The following is a 22,208-nucleotide window of genomic DNA, read 5'->3' on the forward strand; positions in this document are numbered from 1 at the left end:
ATTGAATGTAAAAGGCATTTATTCATTCAATCTAAAATAATAAGATGTACCATTTAGTTTAGGTTCTATTAAGAAAGGGGCGGAACACTGCTAAGAATCACATGATCTTGTCATTTGTAAACAGCATCCTGGTTGTTCCAAAAACCAAAGGCCCCAGGAAGAAAGTCTTGCTAAAGAGATGGTGGGCAGGAATTGGATCTGGGTTGGAAGGGAATCAGCAAGCAGCCAATTCTAAGGTAGTTTCACCCTAAACCCAAGGCCTGTATTTAGAATATTTCAAATAGACACCCTATGACTTTGATGAAAATCAAGTTGGCAGCTTCAGAGAAAATCAGCCTGGGATTGCCAAAGCATGATTATTTTATTAGATTGCATGTTATCTTGAAATGGTAAAATAGGCCAGGCGCAGTGGCTCACACCTATAATCCCAGCACTTTGGGAGGCCGAGGCTGGTGGATCACCTGAGATCAGGAGTTCAAGACCAGCCTGGCCAGCGTGGTGAAACCCTATCTCTACTAAAAATACAAAAATTAGCCGGGCTTGATGGCACATGCCTGTAGTCCCAGCTGCTTGGGAGGCTGAGGCAGGAGAATCACTTGAATCCAGGAAGTGGAGGTTGCAGTGAGCCAATATAGTACCACTACACTCCAGCCTAGGCAACAGGTGAGATTCCGTCTCAAAAAAAAAAAGAAAGAAAAAGAAAGAAAGAAAGAAAGAAAGAAAGAAAGAAAGAAAGAAAGAAAGAAAGAAAGAAAGAAAGAAAGAAAAATAAAAAAGAAAAGAAAAGAAAAGAAAAGAAAAGAAAAGAAAAGAAAAGAAAAGAAAAGAAAAGAAAAGAAAAGAAAAGAAAGGAAAGGAAAGGAAAGGAAAGGAAAGGAAAGGAAAGGAAAGGAAAGGAAAGGAAAGGAAAGGAAAGGAAAGGAAAGGAAAGGAAAGGAAAGGAAGGAAAGGAAGGAAAGGAAAGGAAAGGAAGAAAGGAAAGAAAGAAAGAAAGAAAGAAAGAAAGAAAAAAGAAAGAAAGAAAGAAAGAAAGAAAGAAAGAAAGAAAGAAAGAAAGAAAGAAAGAAAGAAAGAAAGAAAGAAAGAAAGAAAGAAGTGGTAAAATAAGCCTGTGACTTGCCACACGGTGGTTTAGTCCATCTCACCTACTCACTGCTCCCTGACTTTACCAGGCTACTTAGCTCCTCTGTGTACTTTCCAAAGTAGTTTTCTCTGCCTGAAACATCCTTGTTCATCCAGAAAATACAACTCAAGACTTACCATCTTAGGGAGACTTTCCCTGACCTCCTCACCAAGGAGGAGCTGGAGCTGCCAGCCCCCCGAAATAGACCACTCCTTCCTTAGACCTACCGCTAACTATACACCCCACTTCTGGGTAAACTAGGCCCTCTCAGACCAAAACAGCTTGACAAAGACAAACCTGGCACGGGGCTCTTCGCTTGGTGTTGCTGACTCTAATAGCCAGAATCTTGCCTGATTGTCAAGCAAGATTGTCACGGTCTGGTAACAATAAGCTTACCCTGCGGGCTCTTTAATTCTGAATGTTTTGAAGATAGTGAAAGGATTTGATGAGAAAGGCAGAGCCCAAATGAGTTCTACATACATTTTACTAAAAAGCCCACTTTATCCTATTCAAGGCAACCACCAGGCTAGGGAGTGCCCTCAGATCAGCTGTCAGTTTCCCTCCCTCTGAAGCAGTAAAGAGCCTTCACCTTAGGGAGTGGGTTGTTCAGGCATGGCCTTCTCTCCTCCAGCTGGCACTCACAGTTCCTCCAGTCCTCACCTGTGCATGCCACGTCTTATTCTGCATTGCCAGTTCTCAGTTACCGAATCTCTGAATTGTTGAGTTTGTTTTTAAAACTGTTCTTAAAACCCAACAAAAACCCTCCCTTACTAACAAGCCGTGCAAGGAGCTTGGGTCTGTTTGTACAGCCCAGCAGCTTTCTCTCTAATCTGGGCATGAGGATCTCAGACTCCCAGTGTTCTCTCTGCCTGGGAGGATCATTTCAAATTCCTTTTGGCGGGAAAGGGAAGTTCCTACCGGGAGACTTGACAAGAAAGGATCAATTCGTTCATTCCTCAGCACCCACAGCAACTCAAGAGCTTTACTGTTTAACCACTTTGTGCCCACTCGTCTGTAGACACCAATAATCTTAATCACACTGTGTTTTAATTAAGGATTCCCATATATATGTGTCTGGAAGTCCCTGGAAACCTGGAAGCATGTCTTAATTATCTTTGAATTCACAGCATTGAGCACAGTGCCTGCCAACCTCAATAGGTATTAATTTAAATGAATAACTGAATGCAAAAATGAGGTGGATTCAAACTGCATCTGCTTTGTGAAGAGATCTGGAGCACTGAAGTTCGAGCTGATAACACTCCCAGACTCTTGTCTCCATTGTACACCATCCTGTGTGATCACCAGTTGCTGAAAACATGCTCCTCTTTGTCCTTTGGTTTCTTTCTCTGTTCCCTTTTCTCACTGTTCCCCATTTCCATCTTCTCCCCAACCTCCAAAAAGCACATAAGATTTAAACGAACAAATCATCTATCTACATAAAGTTTGTTCGGAGATGGCATCACACCCTAGTAAAATCGCTTGGCACAGTTAAACAGCTGAAGTGAGATTGTGCAGACGGTGCAGGAATGCAGGAAATAAACAAAGGAAAAAAGCAAAGGCCTCCAGGTTGAGGTCTTTGGGAGACAGCCCATTGTCAGCTGCCTCTGCCACCCCATTTTTTTGGACAGGATCTCCCAACATTATCCAGAGCACACATGACGGAGCCTCCTCTGTTGGGGTGCCAGAGCAGCTTCTCACTGTCACCCCCACAGCCATCTTTCTCAACAGAAAGCATCCCCTGGTACAAAGCAATCTGGGCTTTTACCCTCGGAGGATGGACAACTTCTGTCTGTGATGAATCCTACCAAGCCCCAGTTACCAGGTGTATCAGTCAGAATGGACAGGCAAAGTATGCTTTATAACAACCCCCAAATCTAAGAGGCTTAAAACAACACAGGTTTGTTTTATATCACGTGTGCATTGCAGACCTGCTGCCATGCACCTCTTCTCCCTCCAGGATCCAGGCTGATGGGGCCAATCATCGTCAGTGTCAGTGACAGAGGGCAAAAGGGGAAGAGTGCAGTGAATCCCACACCATCTCTTAAAGCTTCAGACAGGAAATGACAACCAACACTTCCACTCACATTCCATTGGCCAGAGCAAGTCACTGGCCGTGTCTGTATTCAAGTGGGTAAGGAAAGGTATAATAAAACTATCCCATGCCCGTGTGAGCCCCAATGACCAGCACACACTGTGTCTTCCATGAAGTTGGAGTCCAATTAATCTATGTTTAACAGGAGAAAAAAAAAAAAAAAGATTAATGTCCCACTAGGGAAAAGGTAAAGAAAGGAAATGAAGCAGGAATATGCAAGACGAGAAGGGAGATAAGTACAGAGATGCTCTATGCAAAAGAAAGACTGACCCAGGGGAAGGGCCCAGGAGTCCTGAGTGAGTGGAGGTAGCTTGTCCCCTGTCTAGGGATCGGGAAATGAAACCGAAAAGGACAGAATTATGGAAAGAGACAAAAAGAATATGGTAGCAGCCAGAGGTAGAGCAGAGATGGTGAAAGAGGACATTTAGAAAGTCTTGTTATATGGGATATGCTATGCCCTCTTCCGGCAGCTCCCCCTGCTTTAGGAGCGTGATTTGTGGGTTTTGAAAGTGACAACATGCTGAGGCTGGTCTCAGGGCAGGCACCAGGCAAGGCCAGAGTCTGCCAAGGAGGCCCAATTACTGTCTACAGGCCAGAGTCAAGTTTCATTTTGTTTTGTTTTCCTGATCTGGCTCCAGTGGATCCATCCCTCATCCTCTGCTGTGTCCCAGCCCCAACCCAGGTGCATGCACTGTGCTCTACCCCAGGGCCACACCAGGCCTGTTCAGCACTCCCCTGCTTTTGTGTCTTGGTGCTTATTGTCTTTACCACCTCCTCAGCCCCAGCCTCAATGTCTCCCACATTTTCTTCCACCTCTTCCACTCTCGAAATCCTCCCTGCTCATCAAGCTCCGTCTCAGAGACCACCAGTTCCCTTGAATCACCAAGTCAAGCTGCTCGTCCTCTCTGTGCCACAGCCGTCCCCCTCCTGGAGGAATGCCGTTATACTAGAATTACTGTTGACATGCTGTTGCCCTTGAAAGACCATGAGACCTTGGAAGGCAGGGGATCATTTCTACTCAGCTTCCATTTTTGTCCCCAGCTCCCATGACAGGATTGCATCATGACCACGATGATGCTAATAGGAACAATCGTGACAGATGAGGTTGGTGCTGGGCCCTCTTTGAAGGGCTCAAGTCCATCCTCATTTTATCTATACAACCACTCTGGCGAGTGTGATGCCTTATTCTCCAGTTGAAAACCTGGCGACCCAGAGAGTAAGTAACAAGTCTCAAATCCCACAGCTCTGGAGTCAGACCGACCTCTATGGGAACACTTTCCTCAGTACTTACCTACGTGTGTGCCATTAACACCAGTGGCCAGTTGCTTCTCCAGAGTTCTGAGCACACACAACTCAGTGGTGGACTGGGATTTCAGCTCAAGTCTTGCTGACGCCAGAGATTATGTTTTGTGGCAGAGACCACAAGAGGCTCACCAAGCCATCATCTTTTACCCCCAGGCACTACATTTCCCTCCTGGTATGCGAGGTGTGGCCATGTGGGCGAGAGTGATGAACACCGCCTATTGACCAGTCCATGGAAACTTTCTGTACAGGCACCCATGGCCTCTCCTCCCCAACCCCTGCTGCCCTGTGAATGCAAGGCTCCAATGGAGGACACTGAGCTAGATGGCTGGTGTTTTCATGAAGTAGAGTCCCCTACCCTCTGCCCCTGCCTGAGGGTCCCCACCTCCAACAGTGTACCCCTCCACCCTGGAGATGTGAGCAAGAAATCAACATCTATTGTGTTAAGCCATTGAGGTTTGGTTGCTGATTGTTTAAACCACACAAACCTAAACAGCACTCCCTAGATTGTTAATTGTAAAGCAATATTTAGGGCAAATGGCAAGACTGCAGCAGTTTTATTATCTTAGCAAGAACCAGGAGAGGGTCCACAGGCGTGCTTAGAAGATTTGATGTCCATTCATCCATTTGAGGCTACACACCTTGAGGGCAGGCCACAGACTAGAGTCCTAAGAATGAGCTGGACAAAGGTTGAAGGGAGGTGGAGAAAGCTGAGCCAAGCCCCTGAAAGCAAGGAGGAGAGTCAGAAAAACGTGTGACTCAGAGTGTGCCTTGGAGAGTCTTCAGGGCAGAGCAGGGTGATTTCTGTCTACAAGGACAAACTGGTGCAGCTGAGGGCAGCTCCAAAAAGGAAAGGAGTTAAGGCTCCCTCCTGCCCTGCATGCTTGCCAAGTGTGAGAGGAGCCTGCATGGCCGCCATACTGGATGGGCAGCCTGGGCCACCCAGCTGAGATCTGGCCAAGTTCCTTCCCAGGTGGCCCCCTGAAACACGAGCTGGCGTTGTCTCCAGGCAGCCTGCTTTCCATTGCCACTCTCTTTCTTTCTCTTTTTCTTTCTCTGCAATCTCCTCTCCCTACCACCTCCCTCCTACACATAAGTCAATGCATTAGGGAGAGATTGACAGTCCCCTGGGGCAGAGAACACCCTAAACCTACAAGCAGACATCCCTCTGCCCACCCACACATTGTGCCCTGAATATTTGAATGTCAACACCCAGGGTGCCCTGCCTGCCCATGCCAGAACCATTAAACAGCCAATGCCAGCATCTGGATCTGAGAGCTGGCAGAGCTAGGTGTGCCTCCAAAGGCAATATGTTTGCTTTCAGACCAGCTTGAATGGGGAAGGAGCTGCTTTGCTGGCAGCCTTGGTCCCCATGACAGAGCTCTTCTAGCTTGGCTCAAACTAGCATAAGGCAAAAAGAAACCTGCATGCATTTAGAAGCCATTTCTGAAGCCATCTGTCCAGGCTCCAAGGCCCCTATACTACCCACCAAGTCCTCTCACCAACACAGCCTTCCAGATTCTAGTGCAGTCCAGCCCTCAACCCAAGACTGGGCTGCTAGAGAACTTTCTCAAAACCCAGATTTGGGGAGTATTTCTGCACCCCTATCCCATAATTTCAGCATGCAACAGCTTTCTCTTTGCATTCAGAGAGGGGAAGCAACTTGCCAAAAACCACACAGGTGTGATGAGACCCCAGCCTTGGTCCTAGTGTCCTGGAGTTCCCCCAATCAGCTGAGAGGTATCAGTTCACAGTTCCAGAGAACAGCTTGGGAAAAGCCGACTTCTCTAGGTCAAGAAGGAAGGGGGAGTCATACAGGGAGTGCAAATAAAGCACCAGGCAAATATCTGAGAGAACAAACATAAGGAATGATGATATATGTTAGGGAAGGGAGTGGATGGATCCAAAGAAGAAAATGCAAAAACAGCAAGCAGGACATGACCTCCATGCTCAGCATTATCCAAGGAGGGTTCCTTTTGTGCTGAGTAAATAAGACCGGTCTGCTTCTGCCCCTATAGGAATATTAAGCACCATTCCTGATTCAGGTAGATATTTAACAGCTCAATAATTCATTCATTCATTTAGTTAAAACTGTTGTGCTCATTGTGTGTCTGACATCATGGTGGCAACGGAAAGATTAAAGATGTGGCCTCTGTAAGGTGGAGCTTTCCTACGCTCATGTGTATAGCCAGCCCCTTTCCTCCCTGCCATATTCAGATGATGGCTTTCCAGGTGGCAAGGATGTGTCCCCCTGAGTTATCCATGCTCCCTTGCCACCTTCACCCCTACCCAATAGCATAGGGGTAAAAGTGAACTCTGGAACCACACTGCTTGTTTTCAAAAGTAGGCTCTGCTCCTTCCCAACTTGGGGATCTTGGGTAAGTTCCTTAGCTGTGTGCCTCAGCTGTTTCAGTTGCAAAGTGGAGTTAATAATAGAACTCCCTTCATAGAGTTGAGGACTGAATGAGTTAACACACAGTGTCTTAGCACAGTATCGGATGCATAACAAGCATTCCATAAACAGTAGCTGTTGATATCATTGAACTGACCACACAACAAAAGTCACTGCCAAACATAAGGAAGCAGTTGTCAATGGCCATAGACCTGAGCAAAGCTGAAAGGTTTGCATAGAAAACCAGACAATGAATCTGGCCTCCTTGCATGGACTCTAATCGGATAAATACAGGAAATCAAGCATTTATACATCTACAGGCCAAGAGATAAATGGATTATTGGAATGGTGATTGGCTAATAAGTTTGGAGAATTTCCTATTTAAACCTAAATATGAAAGACCCACTCCCGCTCTCTGGCTCTCAGCCATGGCACTGTTGTAGGAGAAAAGGTAGGTGAAGTGGGATGGGAGTCCCACACAGACTTCTGAGAGGGTGCTATGGCTCAGAACCAGGAAAGGCAGGGGTCCTAACAGGAGATCAATGTAAATCCAAGTCCTTGAGAAAGGTGATAGGTGGCCATGGCTAAAGGTTTTCACAATTTTGACACCATACTTTCCCTGGTGTCTTCCCACCTGCCCTCCCTCATCTCAGCCCAGGGTGGGGTCAAAGACAGAAGGATTTGGAAGGCTGGACCCGAAGTCCCAGGAAAACTCCTTTCTCTGTTCCCCTGGATTAGAAGATTAGGAAAACAAAGGAGCAATTTACCAGTGGATTCTGCAATTCTCCCATATTAGACTCAGCCACCACTGAGTTCCCACCATCTCAAGTGGCTGGAGAGGGGGTTGAGACCGGCTGTCTGGCCTTAAGCAGTGTCATTGCACAGATGCTTCTCCCAGAGATGCTCCTCTGCCTTCCTATGCATGCAGTGTGGAGGAGAAGGGAGTGAGTGTATAAGTGTGGACACGTGTACGTGTGTATATGGGTTGCTTAGGGGAAAATCAGAGGCAAGGGAAATAGGTACTGAGTCAGAAAATCTTCCACAGATCTTCTGTTCAGAAAAATGCATGGTTCCCACCCAGTTTTCTTAAATCAAGAAGACGGACAATGACCATGGAAACTGATACAACTGAACTGACTTCCAACAGAAACACTCTGCAAGACAGAGACAATTGGAAACTTGTGGAAAATTGATGAAGAAAGAAACATGCCCACAATTTCATTATGGACAGAATTTGGGTATATTTCTTCCAGTTTTTTTCCTCTTATGTTTCTTTTAAAATATGTATACTCATTATCATGCAGTTCAAACTTTCCTGGGTCCTGTGATGTCTTCTTTTTCTTAACACTATATCACAAGCATTTTTCCATGTTCCACACATTTTTATCCATCTAGCTTTCTTATACGATGAAACCGAACTGGAGGATTGATTGTTTTTGTTTCTCTTTTTAAATTTTTATTATTTTATTTTTCCATAAGTTATTGGGATACAGGTAGTATTTGGTTACATGAGTAAGTTCTTTAGTGGTGATTTGTGAGATTTTGGCTCACCCATCACTGAAGCAGTATACACTGCACCATACTTGTCTTTTATCCCTCACCCGCACCCCCGCTTCTTCCCCCCAAGTCCCCAGAGTCCATTGTATCATTCTTAGCCATTGCATCCTCGTAGCTTAGTTCCCACATATCAGTGAGAACATATGATGTTTGGTTTTCCATTCCTGAGTTACTTTACTTAGAATAATAGTCTCCAATCTCATCCAGGTCACTGTAAATGCTGTTAATTCATTCCTTTTCATGGATGAGTAGTATTCTATCATATATATATATATATATATACCACAGCTTCTTTATCCACTCATTGTTTGATGGGCATTTGGGTTGGTTCCACAATTTTGTAATTGTGAATTGTGCTGCTGTAAACATGTGTGTGCAAGTATCTTTTTCTAATAACGACTTCTTTTCCTCTGGGTAGATACCAAGTAGTGGGATTGCTGGATCAAATGGTAGTTCTACTTTTAGTACTTTAAGGAATCTGCACACTGTTTTCCACAGTGGCTATACTAGTTTACATTCCCACCAGCAGTGTAGATGTGTTTCCTGATCACCGCATCCACACAAACATCTACTGTTTTTTGATTTTTTTGATTATGGCCATACTTGCAGGAGTAAGGTGGTATCGCTTTGTGGTTTTGATTTGCATTTCCCTGATCATAAGTGTTGTTGAGCATTTTTTCATATATTTGTTGGTCATTTGTTTATCTTCTTTTGAGAATTGTTTATTCATGTCCTTAGCCCACTTTTTGATGAAATCGTTTGTTTTTTTCTTACTGATTTGAGTTCATTGTAGATTCTAGATATTAGTCCTTTGTCAGATGTATAGATTGTGAAGGTTTTCTCTCACCCTGTGGGTTGTCTGTTTACTCTGCTGACTGTTCCTTTTGCCATGCAAAAGCTCTTTAGTTTAATTAGGTCCCAGCTATTTACCTTTGTTTTTATTGCATTTGCTTTTGGGTTCTTGGTCATAAAATCCTTGTCTAAGCCAATGTCTAGAAGGGTTTTTCCAATGTTATCTTCTAGAAGTTTTATAGTTTCAGGTCTTAGGTTTAAGTCCTTAATCGATCTTGAGTTGACTTTTGTATAAGTTGAAAGATGAGGATCCAGTTTCATTCTCCTACACATATCTAGCCAATTATCCCAGCACCATTTGTAAAAAATGGTGTCCTTTCCCCACTTTATGTTTTTGTTTGCTTTATTGAAGATCAGTTGGCTGTAGGCATTTGAGTTTATTTCTGGGTTCTCTATTCTGTTCCATTGGTCTATGTGTCTATTTTTATACAAGTACCACGCTGTTTTGGTCACTATGACCTTATAGTAGGGTTTGAAATCAGGTAGTGTGATGCCTCCAAATTTGTCCTTTTTGCTTAGTCTTGCTTTGGCTATGTAGGCTCTTTTTTGGTTCCATATGAACTTTAGAATTGTTTTTTCTAAGTCTTGAAGAATAGTGGTGGTATTTTTATGGGGATTATGTTGAATTTGTAGATTGCTTTTGGTAGTATGGTCATTTTCACAATATCGATTCTACCCATCCATAAGCATGAGGTGTGTTTCCATTTGTTCATGTCGTCTATGATTTCTTTCAGCAGTGTTTTATAGTTTTCCTTGTAGAGGTCTTTCTACTCCTTAGTTAGGTATATTCCTAAGTTTGTTTGTTTGTTTGTTTTGTAGCTATTGTAAAAGGGGTTGAGTTCTTGATTTGATTCTCCACTTGGTCACTATTGTTGTAGAGAAGAGGTACTGATTTATGTACATTAATCTTGTATCCAGAAACTTTGCTGAATTCTTTTATCAGTTCTAGGAGTCTGGAGGAGTCCTTAGGGTTTTCAAGGTAAATGATCATATTGCCACCAAACAGTGACAGTCTGAATTCCTCTTTACAGATTTGGATGCCCTTTATTTTTTTCTCTTGTCTGATTGCTCTGGCTAGGAGTTCCAGTACTATATTGAAGAGGAATGGTGAGAGTGGGCATTCTTGTCTTATTCTCAGAGAGAATGCTTTCAACTTTTCCCCGTTCAGTATTTTGTTGGCTGTGGGTCTGTCATAGATGACTTTTATTACATTAAGGTATTTCCCTTGTATGCCAATTTTGCTGAGGGTTTTAATCATAAAGCAATGCTGGATTTTGTTGAATGCTTTTTCTGCATCTATTGAGATGATCATGTGATTTTTGTTTTTAATTCTGTTTATGTGGTGTATCACATTTATTTACTTGCACATGTTAAAACATCCCTGCATCCCTGGTATGAAACCACTTGATCATGGTGGATTATCTTTTTGATGTGTTGCTGGATTCTGTTAGCTAGTGTGTTGTTAAGGATTTTAGTATCTATGTTCATTAAGGATATCAGTCTGTAGATTCTTTTTTGGTTATGTCCTTTCCTGGTTTTGGTATTAGGGTGATGTTGGTTTCATAGAATGAATTAGGGAGGGTTCCTTCTTTCTCTATCTTGTGGAATGGTGTCAAAAGGATTGGTACCAATTCTTCTTTGAATATCTGATAGAAGTCTGCTGTGAATACATCTGGTCCTGGAATTTTTTGTTGTTGTTGGAAAGATTTTAGTTACTGTTTCAATCTCACTGCTTGTTATTGGTCTGTTCAGGGTATCTAATTCTTCCTGATTTAAGCTAGGAGGGTTGTATTTTCCATAAATTTATCCATCTCTTCTAGGTTTTCTAGTTTATGTGCGTAAAGTAGTAGTAGCTACTACTCATAGTAGCCCAAATGATCTTTTTTATTTCAGTGGTGTCAGTTGTAATATCTCCTGTTTCATTTCTTAGTGAGGTTATTTGGATTTTCTCTCTTCTTTACTTGCTTAATCTTGAATGGTCTATCAATTTTATTTACCTTTTCAAATAACCAGATTTTTGTTTCATTTATCTTTTTAAATTTTTTTTGTTTCAATTTCATTTAGTTCTGTTCTGATCTTGGTTATTTCCTTTCTTCTGCTGGGTTTGGGTTTGGTTTGTTATTGTTTCTCTAGTTCCATGAGGTGTGACCTTAGATTGTCTGTGCTCTTTCAGACTTTTCGATGTAGACATTTAGGGTTGTGAACTTTCCTTTTAGAACTGCCTTAGCTGTATCTTAGAGGTTTTGATAGGTTGTGTGATTATTGTCATTCAGCTCGAATAATTTTTTAATTTCCATCATGATTTCATTTTTGACCCAATGCTAATTCAGGAGCAGGTTATTTAATTTCCATGTATTTGCATGGTTTTGAAGGTTCCTTTTGAAATTGGTTTCCAGTTTTATTCCACTGTGGTCTGAGAGAGTGTTTGATATAATTTCAATTTTCTTAAATTTATTGAGGCTCGTTTTATGGCCTATCACCTGGTCTATCTTTGAGAAAGTTCCATGCGCTGTTGCATAGAATGTGTATTCTGCAGTTGTTAGATGAAATGTTCTGTATATATTTGTTAAGTCCATTTGTTCTAAGGTATACTTTAAGTCCATTGTTTTTTTGTTGACTTTCTGTCTTGATGACCTGTCTAGTGCTGTCAGTGGAGTATTGAAGTCCCCCGCTATTATTGTGTTGCTGTCTATCTCATTTCTTAGGTCTATTAGTAATTGTTTTATAAATTTGGGAGCTCCAGTGTTAGATGCATATATGTTTACAATCATGATATTTCCCTATTGGACTAGGCCTTTTACCATTATATACTGTCCCTCTTTGTCTCTTTTAACTGCTGTTGCTTTAAAGTTTGTTTTGTCTGATGTAAGCATAGCCACTCCTGCTTGCTTTTAGTGTCCATTTGCATGAAATGCCTTTTTCCACCCCTTTACTTTATGTGAGTCCTGATGTGTTGGGTGAGTCTCCTGAAGGCAGCAGATAGTTGGTTGGAGAGTTTTTATCCATTCTGCAGTTCTGTATCTTTTAAGTGGAGCATTTAGGTCATTTACATTCAATGTTAGTATTGAAACGTGAGGTACCATTGCATTCCCCATGCTCTTTGTTGCCTGTGTACTTTATTTTTTGGTTTTATGTTTTTGCTTTTTAACTTGTGTTTTTGTTTTATAGGTCCTGTGTGATTTATGCTTTAAAGAGGATCTCTTCTGAGGTGTTTCCAGGATTTGTTTCAAGATTTGGAGCTCCTTTTAACAGTTCTTATAGTGCTGGTTTGGTAATGGCAAATTCTCTCAGCATTTGTTTGTCTGAAAATGACTGTATCTTTCCTTCGTATATGATGCTTAATTTCACTGGATACAAAATTATTGGCTGATAATTGTTTTATTTGAGGAGGCTGAAGATAGGGCCCCAATCCCTTCTAGCTTGTAGGATTTCTCCTGAGAAATCTGCTGTTAATCTGATAGGTTTTCCTGTATAGGTTACCTGGGGCTTCTGTCTCACAGCTCTTGAGATTCTTTCCTTCAGCTTAACTTTGGATAACCTGATGACAATGTGCCTAGGCAAAGATCTCTTTGTGATGAATTTCCCAGGTGTTCTTTGTACTTCTTGTACTTGCACGTCTAAGTCTCTAGCAAGGCTGGGGAAGTTTTCCTCTATTATTCCCCCAAATATGTTTACCAAGCTTTTAGAATTGTCTTCTTCCTCAGGAAGACCAATAATTCTTAGATTTGGTCATTTAACATAATCCCAGACTTCTTGGAGGCTTTGTTCATTTTTTCTTATTCTTTTTCCTTTGTCTTTGTTGGACTGGGTTAATTTGAGAACTTGTCTTCGAGCTCTGAATTCCTTTCTTCTACTTGTTCAATTCTATTGCTAAGACTTTCCAGAGCATTTCAAATTTCTAAAAGTGTGTCCCAAGTTTCCTGGATTTTTTGTTTTTTCTTTAAGCTATATCTATTTCTTTGACTATTTCTCCCTTCACTTCTTGTATCATTTTTTGAATTTCCTTGCATTGTACTTTGCCTTTCTCTGGTCCTTCCCTGATTAGCTTAATGACTAACCTGAATTCTTTTTCAGGTAAATCAGGGATTTCTTATTGGTTTAGATCCATTGCTGGTGAACTAGTGTGATTGGGGGGGGGCGGGGCGCGGTGCTGACGAGCTTTATTTTGTCATATTACCAGGGTTGGTTTTCTGGTTCCTTCTCTTTTGGGTAGGCTCTGTCAGAAGGAAAGTCTAGGGCTGAAGGCTGTTGTTCAGATTTTTTTGTCTCACAGGGTGTTCCCTGATGTACTCTCCCCCTTTCCCTGTGGATGTGGCTTCCTGTGAGCCAAACTGCAGTGATTATTGTCTCTCTTGTGAGTCTGGCCACCCAGCAAATCTACCTGGCTCTGGGCTGGTACTGGGGGTTGTCTGCACAGAGTCCTGTGATGTGAACCATCTATGAGTCTCTCAGCTGTGTAGATACCAGCACCTTTTCCAGTGGAGGTGGCAAGAGGGTGCAATAGACTCTGTGAGGGTCCTTAGCTTTGGTGGTTTAATGCTCTATTTTTGTGCTAGTTGGCCTCCTGCCAGGAGGTGACACTTTCCAGAAAACATCAGCTGTAGTAGCGTGGAGAGGGACCAGTGGCAGATGGGGCCCTAGAACTCCAAATATTATACACCCTTTGTCTTCCACTACCAGGGTGGGTAGGGAAGGACCATCAGGTGGGGGCAGGGCCAGGCGTGTCTGAGCTCAGACTGTCCTTGGGCAGGTCTTGCTGCGGCTGCTATGGGGGATGGGGGTGAAATTCCCAGGTCACTGGAGTTGTGTACCTAGGAGGATTAGGGTTGCCTCTGCTGAGTCATGCAGGTTGTCAGGGAATCGGGGGAAAGCCAGCAGTCACAGGCCTCACCCAGCTCCCATGCAAACCAAAGGGCTGGTCTCAGTCTCACCGTGCCCCCCACAATAGCCCTGAGTCTGTTTCCAGGCAGAGGGCGAGATTGGGCTTGAAAACTTGCCCAAGGCTTTACACCTCCCAGAGTATTTGGGGTGTCTCCTGGTCCTGTGGGAGCAGTCTGCTTCCTTCAGAGGGTCACTGGGTTCTCTCAGGATTGCTGGTTTGTTCTTACAGTCAATCTGATGCTAAAATTCACAATACAAGCCTCCACATGCTGCTCTGTCCAGAGCTGCAATCTAGTCCTGCCTCCCATCCACCATGATCTGCAAATCCTTGGATGATTGATTGTTGAAGGTATCCAACATGATTCACAGCAGAGAAGGAAAGACCAAAGTCACCATATTGAAGCTCATCCAAGGCTACTTCCAAATACACTACGGGAGGCACAATCTTTTCAGTTGCTTTATGATACAAATAAAATAAGAGAAAGCAATGAAAACTGAAGCTGTAAGGAAAATTTTCTGACTATAAAGATAATTGTACCCTAACATGGATAAGGAGTTCCTTAGATCTTTCTGTATGGGGTGAATTGAGGTCAGTTCTTCCTAGATGCCAAGAGATGCACCAAATATCTTACCAAAAGGGTTTAGTATTTGATAATTCTTAATGGATCATTTTCTTCAATTTCTGCTTTCCTCTATAAAGCAAATTGACACACATTCCCATTTCCTAGAACCACAGCAGCCTCCCAAGTTAAACATAAACAGTCTTCTTCTGCACTTTCTCCAGGCTGCGCATGCTCATTAGTGGCATTGAGGAGAGCCTAAAAAATATTCCTTTACAATGAATTGGGGGTTCATTGTAAAATGGAACTTTTAACAAGTACTGGTAGATCCCATGATCTTGTTTGTGACAGTACTTAGTGTCTACCTTCCTATTCTCTAAAAAGCAATGCCAGGATGGGCCTTTAATACAATATCTAAAGCAGAAGTATGTTGGCTAAACAAGGAAGGGGTGGTTCTTAGATGGGCAGGTATTGCATTAATGAGGGAATGACCTTTGGAGAAGTAAAGACCTGTGTGTGGGCAGAAGTCTGTGTGGAGCAGAGAAGCTTCCAGCCTGAGTGTGGAGAGTTAACACATTCTGCCACTCAACTCCCCTCCTCTGGTCCATGGGGCAGGGAAGAAGTCATTCAGAAGAAGAAGGAGAAGAATCCACCCTTCCTCACTCTCTAGCTCCCACAGAGACATCAGCTGCACTCAGCTAGTCTAAAAAGACTAAAGACCCAGCTCTATGGGGTCTTCATGGAGCAACCCACCAATCGCTTTGGCACAGTTTTGTCACGGCCCACAGAAGTTAGGAAAGAATAAAGATGAGAGTGGACCAGAAAGGCAAAAGTTAATAGTCATAATTTGGAAGGAAAAGAGGTTCTTCTCTTTGAGGTCATTTGCCTGAATTGCTGGGAGGAAAATGGAAAACTTTTTCATGGCAATTATAATTGGAGGTTTGAGGAATCAACTGATGCCATTACTAACTGGTGCCCGTCCTCTACCTTCTTTTCAGAGCCCTTCCTAACTGCTTCAGCTTCCAGCATCTGAGTTCTCAGGCTCCCCACCCAACTGTCCATAGAAGAGTATCTTCCTAACTAGGAATGAACAGGTGATGGGGAAGGGATGAAGAAGGATAGAATCATTATAACAAAGTCTCTGGACAAAATTAAAGTGGAAAACCAATGTCATCTAGCTCACAGGACAACTAAGGCCCCAATTTGGAAAGACATGTGATTCCAAGTCCTAAGTGGAGATGAGATTACAAAGTGAGACATGGATGCTGGGGGGAGAAAGAGTTGGTGATTCTTACAATTAAGTCTTTAAAAGCTATAACATATCAACAATTGGAAAAAGGAGCTAAAATGTCATCTTGAAAATCCCATTTTGCAAGTGAAGACACCCAGCTTCAGTTCACCCAGATGGCCTGCCAGAAGTAACATGGCAAGTCAGGGCCAGAGCCAGAGCTGTGGCCACAGGATTCTGAATCCAGATCCAGGGTTCTTTGCATTGTTCCATGTTCATATTCTCACCACATGTAAGCCCCTGCTAAGCCTCACTGGGATATTCCCCTCTCCCACACATCCCGCCTTGAGTGCGGATTATTTCTCATCAAGGCTATGCTTGATGCTATTGTACAGCCTGAGGTCATGCAATAGGGAGAGAAGCATGCACAGGGCAGGGCATCAACCACAGAGGACTCTGGGGAAAGTCTTAGAGGAAGGGTGAATGGCTGAGAAATAGAAAAGGAGTGAAGACCTCAAAACATTCAGAGTGGGAAAGTTGAAAAGCTTACAGCAATATTGGAAGAAAAGCTAAGAAAGATTCAGCTTTAGACAGAGCTATAAAATGTAAACTTTTGTGATCTGTGCCCCAACCCTCCTTTTCTTTGCCTTTTCCTCTCTCTAACATTGAGTTTCTCTTCTTCAGGAGCAAAGTTTTCTTCCAAGAAGAATCTAATGAGCACCTCTGAAAATTCTGTCAGGCAGATGACATAGGATGTCAGAACTAGAAGGGACCAGGACATAACATTGCCAACCCAGCCTGGAAATTTTTTTTTAATCTAGACCCTCAGTAATAGGGATCACCATCATCTTTGTTGAAGGCCAAGAATGTAAATCTAAACCCTTAATAGCCTGCCTGGCATATTGCAAGCCCTCAGCAAAGAGGACTGAAACTATGGAGTTTCTCCTAGACTCTGCTTCCCACCTCAGGAGAGTGTGGCCTCAGTAGGTATTTGCAGGGCGTGATCAAATGCTATTGCTTGCATATGTCCTTTCAGGGTACTCTGCCACAGGTTTCACTCAGGGGCTCCCCTCTGGTCACCCCAAGTATTTGGAACCATATTCATTCCAAGAGGTCATTATCCCTTCTCTACTTGAATTCAGGAGAAGTGGAGATGAGACAACACCTCCCCCTCCTTTTCCTTGGCCACCACAAGACTCACACACCAAGTTGCAGTTATATGCAAATTTCTTTGTTGAAGAATTAGGAAAAACTGTCCAGGCACCGTGGCTCATGCCTGTAATCCCAGCACTTTGGGAGCCCAAGACGGGCAGATCTTCTGAGCTCAGGGGTTCGAGACCAGCCTGGCTAACATGGTGAAACCCCATTTCTACTAAAAACACAAAAAATTAGCCAGGAGAGGTGGCACATGCCTGTAATCCCAGCTACTCAGGAGGCTGAGGCAGGAGAATAGCTTGAATCTGGGAGGCAGAGGTTGCAGTGAGCTGAGATCGCACCATTGTACTCCAGCTTGGGCAACAAGAGCAAAACTCCGTCTCAAAAAAACAAAGGGGGGAATTAGGGAAAACTGAAAAGAATGATCATTTAGTCTGGACAAACTTCTGGTGAACTGTGAATAGAAATTCTCTCTCAGCTCCCAAGGGAAGGCATCTAAGGCCTAGGCTTTCTCAAGGAACACATCGTCTGTGCGGGGCTGCCACATTGCACAACTCAGGGAAGCGTCATTCACATAACAGTCTGTGTGAAGGCTCCCCTGGCCCTGTGTGGGGCCTGACCTACCCATAGCTATCAAGGCAGTCTTGTGTCACCCCTAAGTTGACCCACTTGCGCTCAGATCATTCACACGCCCTGAAGCTCCTGCTTCTTCAAGTCTCTGTGTCCTAAATACCACTCTCCTTCAGGAATCATCTTCTCCTTTCCATACAAAAACGTCTGTATTCCCTAAATCATTCCTATGCTTTACTGTCTCATGTAGACCTATCCATGCAGCTATGGTCAGCATTGGTATGTTGGCCTCACTCAGTCTCAGAAATACCAGTAGAGAAGAATGGCCTCCAGTCCCATAAGCAAGAGTGAATATGGATCCTTTCATTCTCCTATCAGTGATAGCTGTCCCAAAGACAAATGTTAAATGGGAGTGGGAGTGAGAAGGGTGAGGCATGAACCACAATGGGAGAAAGCTCTCGCCCCACCCTTATGGTCAATGGGTATCCATTATAGTATGACAAAGATTTGGTTTATTTGGGGCTGTCTTTTATAGACAGTCATCCCCACCAAAGGGCTACTCTGGGGTTTACTTGTTACTCCGTCTAACCAAAAGACTTTAGTAATAACCTGCACGATCCCCAGATAGCAGAGCTTCTCCAAGTATGAGCTCTGAGGGGCCATATTGTTGGGAAATTGGATCTTGGGGGATTAAAAAAAAATCTTAGCTATCACAATGATTCATAGTCTCTAAAGGGTCACGCTATATTAACAGACATAGAGTATATGGGGGAGAAGGGGAAATGATATGGGAATCAATGTCTTACAAGGCTCCTTAGGGGAGTGATAATTTTAAAAAGTTGAGAAACACTGCTTTAAAAGAGGAGGGAAACAAGGATAGAGGGAAGTTGTCATTTTTAGTGCTATCATAGTTAGTGTTGTTATTTATTACCATGATCATCATTATCATAATTAGAAACATTTCATACTCATGCCCTAAGTTAATCCTGCTGACCATCTAAAGGTGTAGATACTATTTTCTCATTTAAGATGTTGAAACTGAGCTTTAGAGGTATTGTCCAAGGTCACACAGCTAGTAGTTGGCAAAGACATGATTTCAACCCAATTCTGTCTGACTCCAAAGCTCGTGGTCTCAGCCATCCTAGAATACTGACTGTAAAAGGGAGAGTAGCAACAGAACAGCACATCCCTACATCCTACCCTCTACTCTACCAATCTAAGTCTAGCTTTCAGACCATGGAAAGCAGTCGGGTTGTAAGAAAGGAGACAGTCATATCCTGAAAAAACTCTAGGTTGGGTTGAGCATGGGGTGGAAGGAAGATGATCTTGCTCTTTCCTGAGTGTGCCCCTTCTTCCTGCCCTAGGAAGCACCAGCCTTTGGAACCAGGAGCCTGGAACCCAGGGCAGAGAGAGAAATAAGAAGTCCCTGGTGTGTGTTCAGCTACTGCTGCCGAAACCCCAGCTGGGGCTGCAGCCAAGCCCAAGAGATGAGATGACCTCTATACAAACAAAACTTCCCCAGGCGGTGCTTCTGCAAATATAAACATGGACTCACCACGTGATGGGTTCAACCAGTTCACATAAACACCAAAGAAAGAAAAAAAATCCAAGGGGAAAAAATATGCTTTAAAAGGACTGAGCAGGGTATATAGTTTTGTGACTCAAAGAGGGGAAGATCAGGAGTCAAAGGGCCCTGAGTCTAGTGGGCCTGCTATCAAGTCACAGGGGCTCTTCCAAACCTGCACACAGGAAGCCTGCACCCCTTCCCAGGGTGGGAATCCTTTGTCAGGGGCAGCAGATCCATGCACGGTTGACTTTTCCTCTATATCTGAAGCACACTGGGCTGAACATCCCTGAAAAACAGAAAGGGTAGTCCTGAAGCAGCAGGGCCAGCTGTTAAACATCAGAAGGACTGCCCCACTGCCAGGTGTTTCGCAAAGGGAGGGTACCTCAAGAGGTCCATTTAAGCTTAGGAACTATGTAAGCTGAATTATTTGGAGGCAGGGAATGGATGGGGTGAACTCTGAAGAAACAGCACACCCTTTCTTTCTGCCCCTACGTCCCCCTACTCTGTTGCCTGTGCTGGCAAAGAGGATGTTTTCCTCTGCAGCCCTGTGTTATCTGTGGGAATGCTAGCAGAGTCTCTGTTGTTTTTGCAAATAATCCACACCACTCCTGCGAGAAGAGCCAGCTCTGCAGAGCATTTGCAAAGACCACGCTCTCCTGGACCGGAAAAGCCTTGACAGCACTCATTTCTGACACCCATGACCCAAAATAAACTGGCCTAGGAGAAGGTTGGCCACTGGACCCGGTGGGCTGTGGGGATGGGATGCTCGGTGCTGCTGTTGTGGTCTCCCCAGTGTTTCCAGAAGAAACCACAGAGCTCTGGGAACCCACAGCAGCCAGGGCAGTCAGACGTCTCCAACTCTGAACTGAACCAAGAGGACTGTGGATGCTGCTTCCAACCCCACCCCTGCATTGGGATTCATTCTGCAGGCTCAGCCTCCTGGCGGCTCAGCAGGGCATCAGAGAGGCCCACCTTTGCTGCAAAAATAGCACTGAAACCCAGTCCAGCACAGGAATGGGAAAGGGACAAGGGAAAAGATACATGAGCAGGCATAGCCTGTAGGAGACTGGAAGAAACTGGGAGGCAGTATAGAGAGGGAATAAGGACGGGTGGATTGCAATGTATCAACACTAGCAAACCCTACCTACATTGTTGCACCCATTTACTTTCATAATATCACATGCACGCACTCAGGCCCCTCCACATGTGCCAAACCAATAATAGGTACGTCCTGTAACAACAGAAGATATTGGAGGCAACCCAGGCCAGTAGACTCCTAACTCTACCACATATCTGTGTAACTTTGGGCGAGTAACATGACTTCTCTGTATGTCGGTTTTTAAATGGGATAAACGATAGTACATATCTCATAGAGAAACTATGAGAATTAAATGAGTTAATATTTGCGAAGCACTTAGGACAGTGCCTGGCACACATCAAGCATTATTAGCATTGGTTCAACAAACACAGGCTCAAATGAACTTACCTTATATTTAATGTCAAAGGGCCCCTCACCCTATTCTTCTTTTATTCATTCATTTATTTACTCAATAAATATTTATTGAATGCCTTCTGTATGTCAAGCTCTATGTTAGCACTGCAGCTGTAAAAATGAGCAAAAACAACCATGGTCTACTCACTCTTGAGGTTCAGAGTCTAAACGGCATCTCTTTTGATTAACTTCTTCTCCAAGTAGCTATGACCTCTGTCCGGTGAAACCAGCCTGACCTAAATAAAATCTTGCGTAGGGGCACACAATCCTGAATGCGGAATCTGAAAAAGAAAGTTGGTTGTGGTTTTACAGCTGTCCCAGTCTTGGCCTACAGATGCAAAAAACTGCTGGAGTCACTGAATGAGCCCCAGTGTCAGAATGCAGGTGGTGTAAACCCTGGCTTAGTTGAAGTGGCCGGTTCTGTAGATTGCCTGGCCCAGACCCCATTCCAGTTCTAGCAGGCTTTCCTCTACTGCAGAGGCTAGAAACCGAAAAACTACATTGCTAAGATGCCCAAGCAGTGAAACTTTTGGATGTGATCTGAGACCTATTAACCAGATACATTCCTTCTAAGACTCCAATTTGGAATCAAGCTATGAGGGAAGAGAGGACCCACGTGGGATGTCCATTTCACTGGAGCTGACCAGTCTGCAGGCAGGTACATGGAGCAGCCACTGTCGCTCTGGCTTCCCGATTCAACAGGCAGCTTCCTGATCATGGCAGAGGCAGCAGCTCCTGTGGGGGCCCAATTCTGCAGTGTGGTTTTGGGAGCCATCCCGGAAGCTTAGCCTAGACTCTTTTTCTTTAGTCCTCCAAGTTGGTCCGTGATACATCTATACCTCTTTATACATCTCCTTCATCCTGTACTCGTTGGACTGGATTCCACTGTCTGCATCTAGAAATGGAAGAATCCCCGAAGAAGAGGTGACCACCCTTAACAATGTAATTATGGTTAAACAAAGGCCTAAACCTAATCAAAAAACCAGATCCCCTAAGGTGCCAGGAAGGAGAAGTCACCAATTTCTTTACTGTCTGGCCAGAACCAACAGCACAACCAGCCAGCAGATTCAACAAATCCCTGCTTGACATTTTTCTTAACAGTAAACTTCTCCTGTTTACCAGGCAGAGAAGAAGTATGTCTACACAGGCCATGAGGAACTATTGTAGATTCTGCCCCACTTTAGCCCTTAGGCATGAAGGACTGCTGATCTCTCTCAAACACAAATATATCCCCCACCCCAAGGCATTTGCCCTTACTGTCCTGCCTGCTGGGAAGTGACTTTCTATTACATTTCCCTATTATATAATATCCTCTTTGTGGCACTTACGAATTATTTTATTGATTTATCTGCTTACGTGTTTATTATCTGTTTTCCCCCTATTAAAACATAAGCTTTGGGAGATCAGGAGCTCTGATTTGTTCACTCCGAATCCTTA

General features: G+C 43.7%; 1 long non-coding RNA gene across 1 annotated transcript; it reads right to left on the reverse strand.

The window, feature by feature from the left end:
- Positions 1-4,850: 4,850 nt before the first annotated feature.
- Positions 4,851-21,339, reverse strand: LOC126932464 (uncharacterized). Its single transcript, XR_007718194.1, has 3 exons — positions 20,920-21,339; positions 19,452-19,565; positions 4,851-5,240 (listed from the first exon to the last, which is right to left on the reverse strand). It is a non-coding gene; the product is annotated as an uncharacterized LOC126932464 (long non-coding RNA).
- Between the last annotated feature and the right edge of the window lie 869 nt (positions 21,340-22,208).

This window comes from Macaca thibetana, chromosome 12, assembly GCF_024542745.1.
Source record: "Macaca thibetana thibetana isolate TM-01 chromosome 12, ASM2454274v1, whole genome shotgun sequence".
Lineage (NCBI taxonomy): Eukaryota > Metazoa > Chordata > Mammalia > Primates > Cercopithecidae > Macaca > Macaca thibetana.